The 17727-nt window shown below is 32.1% G+C and overlaps 1 protein-coding gene across 3 annotated transcripts in view; it reads right to left on the reverse strand.

The window, feature by feature from the left end:
• LOC129219632 (zinc finger protein 629-like) overlaps positions 1 to 15450 on the reverse strand; it is a 39930-nt gene extending 24480 nt beyond the window's left edge. For 2 of the 3 annotated variants that reach the window (XM_054853891.1, XM_054853892.1), the window contains exon 1: positions 15313 to 15445. The gene's annotated coding sequence lies outside the window, so the exon portion shown is untranslated. Of the gene's footprint in view, positions 1 to 15312 lie in introns of all 3 variants that reach the window. The other variant, XM_054853890.1, reaches the window with a different exon arrangement.
• Between the last annotated feature and the right edge of the window lie 2277 nt (positions 15451 to 17727).

The following is a 17727-nucleotide window of genomic DNA, read 5'->3' on the forward strand; positions in this document are numbered from 1 at the left end:
TTTTTGAAGTTGGCAAAAAAATGATGGGGAAAATGATGTTAACCATTTTTTCATTTACTACATTTTTCATGAAAACTTGTCAAAGTTGAACAAAACATTTATATTGATACACAAATATGTTTTAAAAATGTATGCGAATTCTATAGAAGAACCTGGGTCCACTAAAATTTACATTTGTTATTGAATCATGTTTGAGTATGATTTTACCTACTATTTTTGGGCCAACTTCAAAAATTATGAAGTTTCATAGATGCTGTTCAAAGAATGAAATTATTTCGACTTTTTAGAGCAATTTCCAGCTGCAATTAGTTGGTTCTATTTTTTTATTTGTAAATGTATTTCAAAAATAGTATGTCACCATCACCCTATTTTTCATAGAAATGCAGATATAAAATTTTTTAAACCAATGGCACTAAAAACTAACCCTAATCACAAATACCAGAGATTGAGAGGTCTACACTACCGTGGGAAGATAAAGGGCAGTAACTGTAATTTTTTCATTTTTCGTTTTTTACATTTTGTGGTCTATTGTACAAGCTTGCTTATTTGGTTTCCGCTGTAAAAAAACGTATAATTCCAACATTTTCCTTGCGTTACAGGGTTCGTACTCAATTTCAGAAGTAAAATGAGATTTTGAAGGAGTACTAATGGGCTAACCTTAAGTGATGTTACTTTGTGTTTCCAACATATTTGACTTCCTTCCCCTTTGTCACAAAGTGTCACACTTCACCTTACTACTCCTCTTGTCACATGTCACATTATTATAATAACTAAGTGAAGTTACTTTTTGTCAACCTCTCCCTTCCCCTTGTCACAATTTCTTGAATCAGTCTCCACCTCAAGGCTTAACATCACTTGTGCATGTTGATGACCCTTTTTACAATATCGTACATCACTACGATTTACTTAATTTTTTTTTAACACAATCACTTAATGTAGTACTTTTTTTATGTATCTTTAAATATTTAAAAAAATTAAACAAACTGACTTTTGCTGCTGAGAGTTTGGTGAGGGAAAAGCAATAATCATACAACTTGAAAAAATAGCCAAGCACCATTTAAGCATGTTTTACTTCACTAATGAAATGTCTTAGTCTTCTAATAATATTTTCACCTTTTGTAACCTTGCCCACCTTGCTCAATTTGTAAATCACATCTTTATGAAAAATATAAATATACGAAATTACTACACCAAAATCATCCTTATACCTTTTCCCTCGTGACGATGTTAAGTTGTCGATTGAAGTATTTTATGTTACTGTAGAGGAAAATTATGTAGCCTTGAACTAAAAAAGAAGGAGTTTTGAAGGAGTTAGAACTAAAATGAAGGAGTTTGAAGGGCTCTTCCAAAAAATTTCCTGAATGAAGGAGTATTGGAGGAGTTTTGAAGAAGCGTACGAACACAGCGTTAGTATTGAATCCAACACACATTTCTTCAAATATCTTGAAAACTTATTTCTGCAGATACTGCTGTTTACCTGCAGACGGCAGTACACACGAGAGACAGACAGGTCTGAAGCTCATTCATGATGATTTTTTTTTTTGTAATATACCCAACTCAGTATAAAATAACGGGAGTGAAAAAACAAAAATAGGGTAGGAATTTCTTTTTTAAATTTATATGGGATCAACTTCCGGGTATACCCTTTCCAATAAAAAAAGAAAGTTATCAAAATCAGACTATTCTGTAAAAGTTATGGGTGGTCATATATAACAAAAATAAAAAATCTTTGAGTAAACAAATCACCCTCCTTTTCCCACCCTTAGGGTAGGAATCTTTTTTTTTCTAATTTATATGGGACCAACTTCGGGTGACCCTTTCCAATAAAAAAAGAATAACCAAAATCGGAGTATTTTGTAAAAAGACATGGGTGGTCATAGATTTAAAAAATATATATATACATGTCGACTTGAGAACCTCCTCCTTTTTTTCGGCGGTTAAAAAGCATTGTTACGGAAAGTTGAGATTAACTAAATAATAATTTGAATGGAGGAAAGCCTTTGAAAAATATGGATTTTATGTCGAAATCCAAGTGTCATAATTAATAGTTTTTAATTAATTATGACACTCTCTATTATTATCGGAGGATTATGTTAAATAGCCAAACATAAAGACGGGAAAATTAAGAATCTACCGATACCTGGCTCGATGGTCAGCTTCTGCTCATTGGCGTTCGGGAGAAGTAGCTTGGACATACATGCATATGCTCAGTTTTTAATTATTTAAGATTCAGCGCAAACATTAGTGAAACAGTGTTGGGTTTTTGACGTGATATGTCAAAAAGTAGTCGAAAACCTGACAAAAACGTCAAAATGCGTTTAAAAAAAACTGTAGAAGTGTTTGCACTCTTGGCTTCCTTAAGAGGTTTTCCATCTCCAGCTCAGTCACTTTCCTATGCCGGGCTGATGAGTGCTAATAAGCACGAAACTGCAGTCCTTGGCTGGAAACGACTGAGCTGGCGGCGTATTTCACGTATTTCTGCCTTAGCCCTGGCTATAGGGCGGTAACTTACTGAATATACCTGCCTTGCCTTCAAAATTCGATTTGAACCGAACCATTGCTTCGGTCACTCGTCTGGTCAGTGCTAATTCTGTATTAGCTACCAGTTTGTTTGGCACTCTTTGCTTCCTTAAGAGGTTTCTCATCTCCAGCTTAGTCACTTTCCTATGCCGGGCTGAACAGTGCTAATAAGCACGAAACTGCAGTCCTCGGCTGGAAACGACTGACCTGGCTGTGTATTTCACATATTTCTGCCTTAGCACTGGCTATAGGGCAGTAACTTACTGAATATACCTGCCTTGCCTTCAAAATTCGAGTTGAACCGAACCACTGCTTCGGTCACTCGTCTGGTCAGTGCTAATTCTGTATTAGCTACCAGTTTGTTTGGTACTCTTGGCTTTCTTAAGAGGTTTTCCATCTCCAGCTCAGTCACTTTCCTATGCCGGATGAGCGCTAATAAGCACGAAACTGCAGTCCTCGGCTTTTAACGACTGAGCTGGCGGTGTATTTCACGAAAGCCCAAGTAGTTCAACATCAAGAGGACCTTCTCTAGTTTTGGATTGATGCATTCCTAACTTAGAAATGAAGAAAGTATAAAAGCTTCAAAACTGGTTTTTGTCACTACATGCTTCGAGGGGAAATAATTTAGAATAGGATAAAATTTAAGAAGTAAATGTTAATCCAAGTTGTCAATTTTACAAGTGTAAGGTGGTTGATTAATCTAGACAAATGTCTACTCTATACTTTCAGAGCGGAAAAACTAAATGAATGTATACATATTTTTTTAATATACACCCTTTACTTTTTAATCTTATATCTCTAATGTTTATCTCTTTTATTCTACAGAGTTTCTGTTGAATAAAAGTTGTGTTTGAGATTTTTTAATGTGCATCATTTTTAAAATCTACAATAATCAAAACGATTCCTTTAGTGTAAGAAATCAAAATTTAAGAACAGGAGAGTTTTCACTATTTTTATTTTCTTCTATATCTAATATATAGAAGAAAGTATTGGATTCGTGCAAATTTTCGAATTTCGAAGGATTCGAATGTTTTGAGGTGTGCTGAGTCCATTTCGACTATTTTTGGAAAATGTCTGTGTGTGTGTGTATGTCACGTCTGTGTGTGGGGTCATTCCATATCAGTTCAACCACACCCCAACACCCACCATCTCAGATGTCAATGAAACTTTGTGTACTTCTTCTTTTCATAGTCCTAAGTAACCTCCTAAAGTTTTTCTTCTGTATTAAAAATAGTTTTTATTTTTTGACCCTTCAAAGTTTTGCGATTTTGCGTTAGTTGTCATTTACAGTTCTATGAGAATGAACAGCAGCTGTTTGCAAAAAAAATTATTTCTCAATAACTAAAGATAAAAAAATTTTGAAATTTTTTTAATTATATATCAAGATTTCAAGTATTTCAGAAAAAAATATGTCAAAATTCTAAATTTGTATTCAGCAATTTAAAAAAATTAACAAACTGAAAAATTTAAAATTTTTTCAACAAAAAAATGATAGTCAAAATTTTAAAATTTTGGCATGAGGGTCTAAATTAAAATAATTTATATATATTTTTTAATGATCATTAACATGTGTGCTAACATATAAAATGAAAATCTTTAGGGGACTTTGAGTGATTCTGCCCCCCTGCCCCCTATTTTGATAAATGAAAAAAAGTTGATCGCAATATTACAAACTAAGTTAATAATTTCATTAAAGAAAATTTAAATATTGAAATACATTGGTGTTTGAACTTAAAAGTAAACATTTAAATACTCAAGGTTTTTTTTTTTCTGAATTGAAAATAATTAAATTAATTAATAATAAACAATAGAAATAAGATATCGCGAAATTCGAAATTTTCCTACAATAGTTTATGCATACTAAAAATTATTGTGAAACTTAGGGAAACATAGAAATTAAAACTTTTCATCTAATTCTGATTTATAATTAAGAAATTTATCCAAAGTATTAAAAATCCTATAAATACCAGCTCAGAGCTTTTAACTTGTTTCATTAATCTAATGCAATATCGAACTGAAACTGATGTTTATCTCTGATCCAATGGAATAACCCAGAAAAGTTTTGGTTTAACATAGCAATTTATTGGGTATGAGTTTAAAATGGTTGCCATTGGCCAAAATGTTTACAATTAAGGCTTTGCAACAATCTCATTTGACCCTAAAAGTGTGTTTTGTTATCTTGAGTGTTTCTATGATCATAAATGGATCCTAATAACCTGGCAATTGTACAAATGACAGGTATTTTTATTTTACACTTCACTAGTAATTTTTTTATATGTTTTGTTTTCTTTTTAATATATTTGCCTGTCACCTCCCTAACTTTATGGTTGCTTTACTAGCTGCCATAAAGGAACAGCTGGTATTAGATGACAGCTGATCAGCAAGCTGTATGGTTTACATTTATAGTTAGTTGCTTATATTATGACTGTGAGATTGTTAACTACTTTTTATTTAAAAGACCCTTTCCTTTTCTTGATGCCTCTTTCAACTGCTGCATTAGTTTTATCAAGGGCAGTATGTTCTTTTAAGCCACTTTTTATTTTGCATAAATGATTATAAACCTTATATATATTCCAGTTTAAATACAGTGAAACTTCAGTAATTGGACACACTGATAATCCAGGTAACTCAACATTTATTTTCCTTAGGGTTGGCCTAATGCTAACTTTAATGGCCGAAAACCTTTCTAACTTGACACACATTTTGCTAGAATCCCTATAGGTCAACATCCAATTGCTTTTCTAGTTCAATTCATTCTTTTATATATTGACCTTTTCTCAAAATTTTAGAAAAGCTGTTTTAGAGAATTCTATCTTTTATCCAGGGGAGTCAGCAACCACTATGTGCTGTTAGTGCAATTCTGATAGGGTAGGATAAAATGTACCTCATGGGAGGCGTGTAGACAAAGAAGGCACCATTACTAGTTTTCTAAACAAGTGTGAGCAGGACTTGTTATCTTTAGCAGACCTGACTAACAAGAAGCTTTTATCTCTTTTCAACAATTATGTATTTATTCCTCACAAGATATTCACATCTATTATTGATTTTATTATGTTTTTTCAAAGAAAAAAAACAAAAAGAATAGAAAATTCATTCACTGGAATTAATTTTCATAATGTGAATGTTTAAGTATAAGTGATACAGACAGAAAATTTTTAGGAATTAAAATTTTAGAACCCCAGTAAGTTGAGGAAAAATTGCGAGTTACGTCATTAAGCTGGGGGGGGGGGGGATCAGGACAAAAAAAAAAAATCCATGCAAATAATGTTTTTCAATTGTCATTAAAAAAATATCAAAATCCATTGAATACGAGAGGTGCATGAATATAACTTTATTTCTTCATTTGCTATGAGGGGAGGGGGAAAGGTAATTTACTTTATTTAGAACATATTATTACTAAACAATCAGGCCATTGATTTTTAAGGGGTGTTAAATGTAATTTCAAGAAGTTAAAAGGATGAATTTGTTGTTGTTCAACAGTAAAACTATAATGGAAAAACAGTTCCACGATAGCAATTTTTCTCAAACATAAGGGGGGGGGGGAGGGATCCTCAAAATACTAGAAACTGCATGATTATGAATTGGTGTTAAGACTTTACTTTTGTTTCAAGTTGTCTGGACTAAAATGCAGTAATCCGTATGCAGATATTGTTGTCTGCAACTTTCGAATTTCATGATATCTTATTTTCAGAATGTCTATATTTTAAACAATTTTTAACTATTTCAAGTAAAAAAAAACTTTAATATTAAATTAATATGTTTGAGTTTAATTTTTAACACACTTTATATTTAAATTTTTTAAATAATTGCAGGGAACTCTTGTTTCAAAGACATGGAAGAGTTTTTCTCTATGATGCTTTCGTTGTTTCTAGGGGGGAGGGGACAGAATCCTTAAAAGACCTGTAACTTTTTTCATAGGAAAAGTTAGGGCACATACTCATGAACATTTTTTCTTTAAATCATGATTTTTAAACTGACCCTGATGATAAAAATTCAAAATTTTGACAATGGTTTTTTTTGACCAAAAAAAAATCAAAATGTTTAACTTTCTGATTTTTTAAAATTTTTTAGTACAAATTAGGATTATTATAATATTTTTTATAAAAATATTCAAAGTCTTAACATTTTTAATGAAAATTTTCAAAAAGATAATATCATTAGTTGCTGAGAAACATTTTTTCCCATTAACAACAGCTTAGTTAAGTGTCTTTGAAAGTGACAAAAAAATGCAAAATCGAAAAATTTCAGAAGTCTACACATTTAAAATACATTGAGATTGAAACAAAAGAGACGAAAGGGTTGCTTTTAACCACAAAATAAGGAAGTATACCAAGTTTCATCAAAATCCGAGATGGTAGGTGTTAAAATCCCATTTTTGTGGTTGATTTGATATATTTAAAACTATTTCAAATAAAATAGAAAATTATTTTTTTTTAATATTTCAGTTCCATATTCAACACACTGAGTATTTCAATTTTTATCATAACTGTTGACAATTCTGTTTTTAAGAATATGGAAGAGATTGTATGATATTTTACGCTTTTTTTCCAGAATGTGGGAGGACGGGGGGGGGGGGGGGGGGGCAGAATCCCTAAAAGTCCCCTAATGTTTTTCATTGGATAAGTTAGAGTACATATTCATGATCATTTTTTAAAAAAATCATGATTTTTAAAACTGACCCTCTTGTTGAAATTCTGATTTTTGCCAACACCTTTTTTTGAAAAAAAAAATTTCAAAATTTTCAATTTTCTAATTTTTTTAAAAAAATTTGTGCAAACTAAGATTTTAAAGATATTTTTTATCAACATGTTCAAAGTCTTTCTATTTTGTGTAAAAATTTTCAAAAAGATTATAGCATTAGTTATCAAGAAATAATTTTTTTTTCATAAACAACATCATCTCAGTTTGAGTGTCTCGAAAATGACATAAAATGTAAAATCGCCAAATTTCAAAAGGTTATAAAATCAAAACGCATTGATACTGAAAGAAAAAAAATTAGAGGGTTGCTTGTAACCATAAAGGAATGAAGTATACCAAGTTTGATCAAATTCCGAGACGGTGGGTGTTAAAAGCCCATTTTTACTTTCTTCTATATCTAATATCAGGGGTCTGGCCAGAGGATATTTGGGTCCGTTAACCGGACCCTTCACAAAAATCCGATCAACCAAAACGGACCTTTCACAAAATCCCTATCAAACAAAACGGACCTTTCACAAAATCCCGATCAACCAAAACGGACCCTTCACAAAATTCTGATAAACAAGATCGGATCTTTCACAAATTGTTTTTTGAAGGAGCAAATCTGAAAGCAAAGTAACGCATATTAAACTGATAATTTTTGGAACCTTTCTTAAAGTCAAATTAGAGGGATCAGCTTATACAAAATCTGCTAATTTTGCAAAGAAAAAAAAATGGGCACTCTTGTGATGCTCCTGCAAGCGATAAATTGCTACTGCCAAATAAATATAATGCTTGTTGTTTGCTTCTTTGAAAGAAATTAACAGCTTGAAATAAGTTTGGTTTCAAATAATTTTGTTTGTTTTATCACAGCTAATTAGCAGCGGTGTTGTTGTAAACTTTTCTGAAAAGGCGTTTGGTAAGCACTTTTCTCCCCCACTGATGATTTAATAAACAATAATAATATATATCAGCGAAATGAACTTAGAACTGCAAAGGGATAGTAAGGGTGGGGAAAAAAATGTGATCCCTTCAGATGGGGTTACCAACTTTAAAATTATCGCCATTTAGCGTCTGGCGCCATTTAGCATCTGGCGTTAAACCTTTATAATGACTTGATTAGAAAATATTCTCATCATTTTACCAGCTTGTCAATATTTGCGTTTCTATGGTGCAGTGCGATGTTCAACTGTTATTTTGGGAGAAAATTAAATGGGTTTGATTTTTCGATGCTAACAAGGATGATTAACTTTAAACAAACTGTTTTACTTGCCTTTTTTTTTCTTTAGATGTCTACATTTTTAAAAATACAATCTTTTAACATCCGATATAAGAATCATATTTTGTTCATTTTTCAAGCTAACTTCGTTTTATTAGGATGCAAATAAATGAAAAGTCTATTTTTGTTAGAACACGCACTTCAAGTTTTTAAAGCAAAATTCCATTTTCTTTTATGACTCAAAAATTAAAATGCTGAATCAATGGTTTAATTTTATTTTTGCTTTAGCTGTGTCCACAGATATTAATGATATGTTTATCATAGGACTCTAAAATGCAATTTAAAAATAATTTTATCAAAAATATTTCTTTTACAAGCCGTTTTTATACCTTTGATGCCTTCACTTTGAGAATTGCGAGCTCTTTGCATCCGCTATGGGATTCCGATTTTTTGAATTTTTGATGTTTAGTACGCTTTGTTAAGAAGTAAACAAATAAAATCTATTTTTATTTTTGTTAAATCACGGAATTTATAAGTTTTAAGCGAAATTCTGTGCAGTTTTAAGAGTGTCCTGGGTCAAAAAACTAAATGCTGAAGCCCCTCGTCTGAATTTTATTTATTATTATTATTATTTTTTGTTACAATTATTTTAAATGCTGTACAGAAATATTTCTAGTGTAATTTAACATAATGTAGAATGGTAGATAAATATTGCTACTTGAGTTAGCGATGCCGCCCCCCCCCCTGCTAAATAGTAGAAAAACACCCCCAGAATGATATTCTCAACATAGCAGAGGAAAACTCTCTACTTTAAGTTTAAATGATGTAGTTTGTGCCTGCTCTAAATTCTAAAATTTCGATTTAACAAATTTTTTTTTTTTTTTTTTGCGAAATTATTTTATTTTTCACAAAAATAATTCACTTTTCACAAAATTATTTTATTTTTCACAAAACACGGACCCTGTGAAAAATCCTGGACAGACCCCTGAATATATAGAAGAAAGTATTGGATTCGTGCAAATTTTCGAATTTCGACGGATGCGAACGTTTTGAGGTGTGCTGAGTCCATTTCGACTATTTTTGGAAAATGTCTGTCTGTCTGTGTGTGTGTATGTGTGTGACAAGTTTTTTGTGGCCGCTCCACAGTAAAAACTACCGCATGAAATCGAACGAAATTTGGTACACATATGTGCCCCTATGTGAACTTGTGCCCATTGGTTTTTGGCGTGAATTCCTCCAAGGGGGGTGGAGCAATAGGACGTTTTTTGAGTTACGCGTGCTTGCTATTCCTCAGGAAGTAACTGGCGGAATCAAACAAAATTTGGTCCATATGTTGCCATTAACAGGAACAGGTGCTGATTCAATTTTGGTGTCAATAACTCAAACGGGGGTTGAGCTATAGAACGTTTTTTGTCGTCCATTGTGACTGCTATATCTCAAGAAATAATGAACGGAATGAAAGAAAAATTTATCGGCAAGTAGCCCTTAAGGGGTAAAAGAGCTGATTTTATTTTGGTGTCAACAGCTAAAAAGGGGGGTAGCGCAATCGCCGTTCTTTTTTTCCATTGTGAGTGCCCTATCTCAAGAAGAAATGCTACGTTCTGGTTGAAATTTGGAATATATGTGAATCCATATGTAAACAGGCTTTGGTTCCATTTTGACGCCAATCGCTCCAAGAGGTGTTGATTTTTTTTTTAATGAATAAAAATAGCTTTATTAATGCAACAATAAGAAAGATAAATTGTAATAGATTGTCATCTGCATATTTCTCGTGATTTTAATTGTATGGAAATGATCATTTTAATTGTACGGAAATGATCGGAAATATTATCTCAATGATTTAAAATTTTTAACTGTTTCCATCTTATGTTTGTTAACTAATAAAATATTTGTAATTAATTCAAGCAAGGCTTTTAAACTAACTTTCAATCTTCGCTCTTTGCTTTGCTTTTGCAATAATTCAGACATTGGGATGGTCATCAAGTTTTTGCATGTGTAATTTTGTTTTTGTTGGGAATATTGCTTCCTCGTCAAGCATGGGGAGGGATCAGAAAAAAAAAGAAAAATATAGAAGAAAGTTTCATGATGGCCACAACATACTAGTTGTGAGATAAATAAATACCTTTGTGCTGAATAGTAAAGTCAGACCAAACAACGTAAGTAGAAGCACAAATTTGTAAATTGCAGCAGACACGTGTTTCGGCGTTACAGGGAACGCCTTTTTCAATGCAAAAAATAATGAGCTTATGGATGAAAAGACATCCGACAAAAGCCAAGAGCAGATAAGCATGCAGCTTAAAAGATAAAAACAGCGGATTAGCCAAACACCAATGACAAAGTTATACACCGATCAGGAACCAATAGGAATGCAAGCAAAGGCTAGGAGCTTTCTCTTAGGTACAACCCAGAAAGAAAGAATTCAATTGGACAAGGATTAAGCCGAAGCTTCAACAAAAGGAAAAGAAATTGTCAGTAACCGTGAACCGCAAGAAAGGAAAAGCAGAATGGAAAACCATGAAATAAAATAAACAGAAACAAAAAATATTCGAAAAAAGGAAAAATAAAGATAAATAGAAGAAAATTGGGAGGGGGGGGGTGTCAATCAAGACAAAAAGGTAAAAATAAACAAAGGAAGATAGATAAAAATGAGTGGGGAAAAAAAAAAAAAAAAGAGGGGATGGGGATGGGGAAAGGACAGTATTAAAGATATGGGAGCCAAATGTTAGAAAAATATGGAACTGCACTAAGATCGTTAACTAAGTTAGAACTGTTCCTCAAAATATGAAAGGATTCCCAAAAGTCAAGATCTGATGAATTGGGGCATTTTTGGATAATCTGATAAGAGTTAAAATCAAAAGAGTGATTCGAATCCCAGCAATGTTGAGCAATACTAGACTTATTTAATTGTTGTTTTTTCACATAATTTTGATGCTCTTTCAAGCGAATTTTTAAAGCACGCCGAGTCTGTCCAATATAGGCAAGTTTACAACTACAATTAATTCTATAAATTCCACAACAATTAAGAGGGTGAATAGGATCTTTAAGAGAAGAGAATGAAAGTTTATTAATAGGAGAGAACACCACCTGGAATTGGAAACATTTAAGAATCTTAGCAACCTGATAGCTTACAGATGGAAAGAATGGCAAAACAACCAAATTCTTTCTGATGAAGGTTCGGTTAAGAACATTAGTTTGGGATTTATTTGAAAGTTTTTTATAAATGGAATCAATCAAAGTTGGCGGATAGTCTCTATCAATTGCCACAGCTTTAAGATAATTAAGTTCCACTTTAAGAAGTTCCGACGAAGAACAAATATTAATTGCGCGATAAACAAAAGAATTGAAAGCAGAATATTTTTGATTTGGAGGATGAGACGATAGTCTATGAGGAGGTAAAGAGACAGCAAAAGGTTTGCGATAAACAGTAGTTTCAAAACCAATTTCAGTACGAGAAACAAGTACATCAAGAAATGAAATGCAATTATTCTGTTCTTTCTCACAAGAAAACTGAATATGAGGATCAATGGAGTTTAAAATAGATAAAACCTCATCACTCTCAAACTGATTCTGGTTCATTAGAACAAAACAATCATCAACATACCGAACATAAAATTGGAACTGCAGTTTTTGGAACAGCTTAACCTCAAAATAATGCATGTAAATATCACTAAGAATGGGGCTAAGTGGGTTACCCATAGCCAGACCATCTAACATAATATAAAAATTCCCATTAAAAACAAAAGAACATTGCTTAAGACAAGTACGAGTAAGGAAAATTAAATCCTCAATTTCCGTATTGGTGAAATGAAATTCAGAAAGTCTTCTACGAAGGCATAACAATGAACCCTCGACGGGAACGTTTGTAAATAAAGAGTTAACATCAAAAGAAGCCATAAAAGAATTATTTGGAACGAAACTATGAATTTTTTTAACAAACTCAACAGAATTTTTAACAGTAAATAAATTGTGACTCCTAAGGGGAGAAAACACAGAGACTAAATATTTTGCAAGTTTGTACGAAGCCGTACCAATATTGGAAACAATCGGCCTGAAAGGAATACCAGCTTTATGCACCTTAGGTAAAGCATAAAATCTAGCACAATTAGCAATAGATGGAACAACAGAGCGTTTAACATTTGAAGGAATAGACTTAACAGACTTGACAGCAGATGCAATAGTTTTTAACTCTTTATCACTAGGATCTTTAGAAATTTCAGCATATGGCCCAGAAGAAATCAAATCATTAGTTTTATCAACATAAGATGATTTGTCAAGAACAACAATTTGGCCACCCTTGTCAGCTTTGGTAATAACCAGATCAGAATTCGAAACTAAGTCTTTAACAGAACGGCTAACAGTATTAGCAAATACAAGTTTAGAAATTTTCGAGTTAAAGTCAATATTAGAAGCTATAAGATGCCGAATAGAATCTTTTTGAGAGGAAGTTAAGGCACTAAATTTAAAAGCTTTCTCAACAGGAGCAATAAGCTTTGAAAAAGAAGGATTAACACTCACAGCAAAATTATCATTACATTTTAGAGCCTCAATTTGAGAGTTACTTAATGGAACGCTAGAAAGATTAACAACAACATTCTTATTAACAACAGGTAAATTATCAAGAGGAACGACATGAGAAGATTTACAAAGCACAGTTAATTTCTTTTTCAAAACAATTTGATGTTTATCAGAGGAACGAAGGGTTCTAGACCAAGAATTTCTGTCAATAATGTCAAAGTTGGGAATGGAATTAGAAACCGAAAGATGTAAATCATAAAGTTCACGTTCAATAAACGATAAATGTTTCCTAGTTTCCTGGATCAAAGCTCTGAGTAAAGCCAATTTCGACCGAAAGATTACTTTGTTAATTTTTACAGAACGTGGTCTGACTATACTAGTTGTGGTTGATTTGACGTGGAATGACCCTGTGACCAGTTTTTTGTGGCAGCTCTACAGCAAAAACTACCGCATGAAATCGAACGAAATTTGGTACACATTTGTGCCCCTATGTGAACTTGTGCCCATTGGTTTTTGGCACGAATTCCTCCAAGGGGGGTGGAGCAATGGGACGTTTTTTGAGTAACGCATGCTTGCTATTCCTCAGGAAGTAACTGGCAGAATCAAACAAAATTTGGTCCATATGTTGCCATTAACAGGAACAGGTGCTGATTCAATTTTAGTGTCAATAACTCAAACGGGGGTTGAGCTATAGAATGTTTTTTGTCGTCAATTGTGACTGCTGTATCTCAAGAAATAATGAACGGAATGAAAGAAAAATTTATCGGCAAGTAGCCCTTAGTGGGTATAAGAACTGATTTTATTTTTGTGTCAACAGCTAAAAAGGGGGTAGCGCAATCACCTGTTCTTTTTTTCCATTTTGAGTAAACAGGCTTTGGTTCAATTTTGACTCCAATCGCTCCAAGAGGTGTTGATTTTTTTTTTTTGCGAATAAAAATAGCTTTATTAATGCAACAATAAGAAAGATAAATCGTAATAGATTGTCATCTGCGTATTTCTCGTGATTTTAATTGTATGGAAATGATCGGAAATATTATCTCAATGATTTAAAATTTTTAACTGTTGCCATCTTAAGTTTGTTAACAAATAAAATATTTGTAATTAATTCAAGCAAGGCTTGTAAAATAACTTTCAATTTTCACTCTTTGCTTTGCTTTTGCAATAATTCAGACATTGGGATGGTCGTCAAGTTTTTGCATGTGTAATTTTGTTTTTGTTGGGAATATTGCTTCCTCGTCAAGCATGGGGAGGGATCAGAAAAAATATATATATAGAAGAAAGTTTCTTGATGGCCACAACATACTAGTTAAAATCAGAATCCGAAATTCGGAAAGGTTGAGAATCTTAACATTCTGGATTCGGGGTCTTATACTGTAAAATTAACAACAGGTTTAAAATACCATTCAAATACCTCCAGTTACAAAAGTATAGACAATATGAATACGAAAAGCAAAAAATACTGACAACCTAATTGTGTTTTAACTTTAGAGATTAAAAAATTGTAACTGAAATCAATTTCGTAATACAGTCAAACATCAGTAGACAATCCAGTTTATCGATTTCTAATAACCATTAAAAATATCGAATACTTGATCATGTTATATTGAAACAGTAATAGAAATAAATTTCTAATCTAGTAAAACGAAGAATAACTTGTTTTTCGAAAGGCAAAGTGGTCGTATTGGACATCAATAAATATACATAACGTATATGCATGTAATTGCGGGCGTTACTAAATGCTATTTTTTCAAAACCTTGATAAATCCATTTTTTTTTTTTTTCCTGTTTACTTTCTCTTCTCAAGAGATTCAAGGTATTGAGGTTTAAACTGTTATATAAATGGTAGAAAATATGTCTAGTCGAAAACTAGACCGAAAGATATGGAACTGACGAATTTTAGCAAGCATGGCGAAATCAAATTTCGTAACGCATCTCTCACGTACATCCGTCTTTGTCGGTTTTTATATTGATTTCTTTATTAATATCTGCTAATATTTGTAGTACATAATTTTCTGGTATGTCGTTTTTTTGTTCAACCATTTGCTAGGCTATTCATTAAAAAAACCATAATAAACGAAAATGGATGGCTAAAATTGATCGTTAACAGTGCAGGCAGATGTATAGATCAATAGCACACATAATTATGGCGTCGGTAGTAGTGAACAAAGGATAATTATCACACAAATTTACGTAAAAAAGCGGCATGATCACATTTGAGCAAAATGAAATGTTCTAATTTCTTATTCAGAAGAAAGAGTAAGGCTATTTTAGTAAAAAAAATTTATAAATTTGAAATCTAATATAATGTATAGGAATAACGATCTTGTGTTTAGGCATAATAGTTAGGCCTACTTATACACAAATATTAAGCAGTTACTCACCTTTTTAATTTTTTGCTAGAGTTCAAAATAACTTTAGAAGTTGAATAATGTTACTTAAAGGTATTCTAATAGCATAAATTACAGAAAATATAAAGTTCTCCATGGTCGGCCAGCTTTGTGGAACAATCTAGTAGTCAGCCATTATAATATGACGTCACAAAGCGTAAAGCGGGAAATTTAATGATTTTATAGTGTATTTAATTGCAAAGTGTTTGCAATAAGACTGTCTATCTGCACAGATAGTTAACCATTAAATTAAATGCACAGTAAACTACAAGCTATAATGTTTCTAAATTAAAATTATGAAGCATATTCATATATTATCAAATTTGCTGAAACAATTTTAAAATTTATTCACTTCACTTCACTTTTTTCCATTGGCTCTCTATTTATTTAATTTTTAAAATCTTTCTTACATTGTTCATATAAATTCCTCTATTTTAAGCTTTTGTTCTCTCGGGAAATAAATTATTTGTTTTCATCTGTAGGCAATTCCACGTCAAATTTGAAGAATACAATAATATACTTTAAAATGATAGTTTTTAGCACTACAACGAAGAATTTAAAATGAATAAAGCATGAAATCGAATAACCTACTCCGACACAATGGATATAGTGTCTAAAGTTAATATTTTAATAATTTCTACTTATGGACTGTAAAAATAGAATCATTTTCTTAAATATAAAATATGGTTGGCAACCTGAATAAAATGGAGTATGGCGCTTGTTTCGAAACTATTGATTCTGACGAGCGAACATTGAAAGCTCTATTATCTATTCTAAACTGTTCTATTTGGAAATTTCCAAATCGGACTAACGCAAAAGAACTTTCATGTCAGTTTGAACATCCTGTCAATGATTATGACAGTGTCTATACTAGCTGTCATCTGTCATCTACCAAATGCTGCACGACGAAGCAGACTGGAAGCAGCATATGTTTACTTAATTCTTCCCGAGAAGCAGAAATACCTTCTGAGGTTGTTATGCTTAAAAATTTCGATATTTCTATTATTCAGTTTTTTTTATTATTGTTATAATTGGGAGGTAACGCCCAAATTATTTCTGCCGAATATATTTTAACGAATCTAATAATTTTGACTCATTATTGTCTCTTGAGAGTATATAACCTGAAATTAAAACATATTTTAAATTTATTTTAAAATTATAACCTATCCTCATTTGAGGACGCTGGGCGTTCAGGGATATAAAATCTTCTTTGTTGAAGAAGTAAATAAACTTTGTTTTAACATGCAAAAATGTGTGATTTGCATATTATTTTAAATTTTTTAAAAGAATTTCTTAAAATAATATTTAAATAGCTATACAACATGCACTCTAAATAAAAATTATAAATTGCAAAATTAATTCATCCTCAAAAACTGCACCAGATGACAAAGAATTTTTAGCTGGTTGACCTCTTTCTACACGATTGCTTTGACTCTTTTTCAAATAAGCCACAGCGATTTTACGTCGAAAGTCCTTGATCGACATTTGTTTCTTAGTGTCCTTTTTGTGACAGAGCCTTATACAAAATATAAGCATTTACATCTGCCATGTCAATCATTCGGGTAAACAAACACCGATACCATTTCTTTCCCCTTATGGATATTGTGTGTTTTTCCAAGTACCAGTCATGCTGATCAACACCTCCCATAAACGTGTTGTATTCTAGTATTGTCTTTGGTTGAGGGACATACACTCTTTCTTTTTAAAGGGTGTAAGAATTACGGCTCATGCTTTTTTTTACTAAATCAATCCCCAAGTCCTCATGGTCGGACCAGTAGTCTCTTTCACTAGGCACTACGTGGCATCCAGAAAATATTAAAAATCCTATAAATTTCATCAAACCATTTTTAGATAGAGCATAGTCCGGAATATTTTTTATTTCAGCATCATACCTAAGGGTTTCCCTTAGAATGAGGTCATAAACTTCTGGAGTAAAAATTTTTTCAAATGTTTCTAACTTAGTTGCTGTGTCGTCCCCTAAAAATTCATTTGCTTTTATTTCTTCTTTCAATTTTGTGTACTGTGGTCGACTTTTTATCCAATTAACTTTTTTCTTCTTTTCCTTTTTTTTTTTGGTTGGTGGAGGCATATTATAGTTCTCTTCTACATCACTGTCGTCTTTATCTGCAATTTGAATTTCCACAGTACCAGTGATATCAGGTATTTCCGGTAAATTTGTGCCTTCATCATCAATATCCTCTTCATCTGTGAGCTCATCAACTTCAGGGTGAATTGAATTTATGTCTGCTTCAATTTGTTCTGAGAACAAATATTCGTGAGCTTCTTCAATTGTAAGAAATTTACGAAGCATACTATTTTATAATATTCGCGAGTAATTGGGATAACAATCTGAAAATAAAAAGAAAACCTATTTTTGATGTCTAAGGTGTTTTAAATCTAAACAGAATG

The sequence above is a fragment of the Uloborus diversus genome, chromosome 4, assembly GCF_026930045.1.
Source record: "Uloborus diversus isolate 005 chromosome 4, Udiv.v.3.1, whole genome shotgun sequence".
Classification (NCBI taxonomy): Eukaryota; Metazoa; Arthropoda; class Arachnida; order Araneae; family Uloboridae; genus Uloborus; species Uloborus diversus.